This window comes from Capsicum annuum, chromosome 12 (genome assembly GCF_002878395.1).
Source record: "Capsicum annuum cultivar UCD-10X-F1 chromosome 12, UCD10Xv1.1, whole genome shotgun sequence".
Lineage (NCBI taxonomy): Eukaryota > Viridiplantae > Streptophyta > Magnoliopsida > Solanales > Solanaceae > Capsicum > Capsicum annuum.
Window position 1 is genome coordinate 78,394,477 of NC_061122.1, and position 2,578 is coordinate 78,397,054.

Below are 2,578 nucleotides of genomic sequence, written 5' to 3' on the forward strand. Positions count from 1 at the left end.
CTATGAAATGGCGGACTCTAAACTAAAAAATAATGAGAATTTCAAAATTTTTATGTTGGATAACTCATGAACTGAGAGTTAATATTAATCTAAGGAAATACGGGGTATTACATTTATAGTAATGTTTTACTTTTCTTTCTTTGTTTTAGGTATCTTAAGTCCAGGTAAATGGGTCAAAAGTTGTTCATAACCTAGAGGTTGCTTTAAAGCTTCAGATACCAACTAGTCTGTCATGATTTACCTTTTCTCTTCAATATGAATATGCTTACAAAAGCACTACCAAATCCCATGCCAATATTTGACTACGGTAGATGGCCTAGAATTTAGCCATATTATTTGTTTTAGAATCCAAATGCTCAAAGAAAGCAGACACCCACCCACATTCATTTTAACAAAAAAATATTGTAGGGGGAAACCTTCTAACAAAAATATTCGTATATTCTTGATTATCCATGGGTTTTTCCCAAGCCAAAACCTACTCCTAAGAAGTTGTTGGATCGAAGTAGTACTTTATACATCTGTCTTCCAAATACAGAGATGGTTTGATTCCTCTTATATGCAAATAGAGAAAAAGACTGATTTAACGAGATGTACCTGTATATCAAGAGTGTGCTCCCCTTTTCTCAGTTAAGGAAAGAGATAAAGAATTCATGTACTTTATGATTTCCTATAGATCTTTCATATCATTACTTCTCTTTGGTTGTGATTTCCCATATGTTGTACTATACCGCTAAGGAAAACAAATAAGAACCAGGCTAGGCCACTCCTCTTCACCTTTCTAAATCAACTTGTCCATACACTTACTATTTTTTAAAACTTACGAGCGAGTGTTGATTGCTCCTTTGACAAGCTTTGACGAATCTAGCCTAAAGATAGCGGGTTATGACTCCTACACAAAGAGGCTAGGAATGAGCTTTCTCTTTACCTAAAGTAAAAACCTCTTCTTTTATCTCTTCCTAGTTAGTGGATTTAGAGTGATCAAAGGAAGCCCCCTTCTTATTATACTGAAATAAAGATCTGATTTAAACAACTCGATACAACATACTAGTTTGATCCATAAGGTTTTTATTCAAAAATGAAATGAGAGACAAGAAAATATTTTTAGTTATAATTAAAAGGAACAAACTCAAATAGACCAAGATCTAATTTTGGGTCCTTTCTTGGTGAACATTATCTTCTATAATCTCTTTGATCCCTACATTTATATGCCAGAATAGAAAGAGCTTTGGTAGGAAAGTGGAAGAGACCTTTTTGAATATCATAATCAAAGGGAGTGGGAAAGTTGCAGTAATTCATTAGAAAAGCTCAGTTTGCTTTGTCTTGAGCTTTCATTCCTCAATCCATTGATTCCTTCATTCATATGCCTCCCCACCAATAGATAGAGACAAATAAGAATAACTAAACCACATCTAAAAAACACATGTACCATACAACTGCTTCAAATCCAATCTGAAGCTCATCGGTTAGATGAGCAAGATATTAGGAAATACCACATATGATTGAGAAAATAGTGCCAATAATGAAATGAAAACCATGAAATCCAGTTGCTAAGAAAAAGGTAGAACCATAAATAATATTAGAAATAGTCAATTGTTCTTAATAATATTTCATTCCTTTAAAGCCTATGAATACTAGAGCTAGTAAAATGATAGCTACTAAAGCATATACTACTCATTTTTACTTCCCCGCGAGTATAGCATAATAAGCCTAAGTTATGGCAGCTTCGTATGGATGAGGAATAGGGAAAATACAAAAATAAATCTCCTAAGGATCTAAACCACAATACCTTTAGGGGGCCAAATACCTCTAATATCTACTATAGATGTCAAAGAATAATGAGAAAAATCCTAAAAAAGAGCAAAAAAAAATATAACCTCTGATACGATAAATAGAATAAAACCATATTAAGGTCCTAATTGCATGACCTTTGTATGATTTTCTACAAATGTGGAATCACATAGAACATCACTCCACCATGAACATCGTATATAAGAGAAATATGAGGCCCAAACTGAGAAGTGTTACACCCTTTTAAATGAGTGCATGCACAACACACGTCCTATGATTGTTGGAAAAGCTCCAAGTTAACCTGAAATAGGCCATGGACTTAGATCTACCAAATGACAAGAATACCTTTAAGATTTCATCATAAACCACTTTGCCTCAGTTCTATGTAAATCCCCCTTCACCCCCAACCCCTAAAGCAGTAAAGTAAAGAAGGGCTCTTTGAGGGGTCTAATTTTTTTTCTATTTGACAAGACAAACAAAGAAATAGGAAGGCATGGTCCTTTTATTCCATTGATAGAAGTCTAACTAGAAAAAGACTCTCTCTATTACTTTGAGAAGAGAATCATTGGTTAGACTGATAAACTATGTGGGAAAATAGACCTTCTTTCTTTTATTTAAAGTAAGTTTTTTGGAAAGTAACAATTCCATTTAGTTTGCTTTAGCAAAACTTACTGGTCATGGATTAGTTTGTTCTGTGCTACTAGCAACATCAACTCAAAGGTACAGGTTGATCTCTCTGGTTGAAGCTGCATTCATTTATTCATATTCAACTTTCCACGTAGGAAGAGCT

At 33.9% G+C, this 2,578-nt stretch overlaps 1 pseudogene; it reads right to left on the reverse strand.

The window, feature by feature from the left end:
* Nucleotides 1–1,002: 1,002 nt before the first annotated feature.
* LOC124889795 lies at nucleotides 1,003–2,150 on the reverse strand (annotated as a pseudogene).
* Between the last annotated feature and the right edge of the window lie 428 nt (nucleotides 2,151–2,578).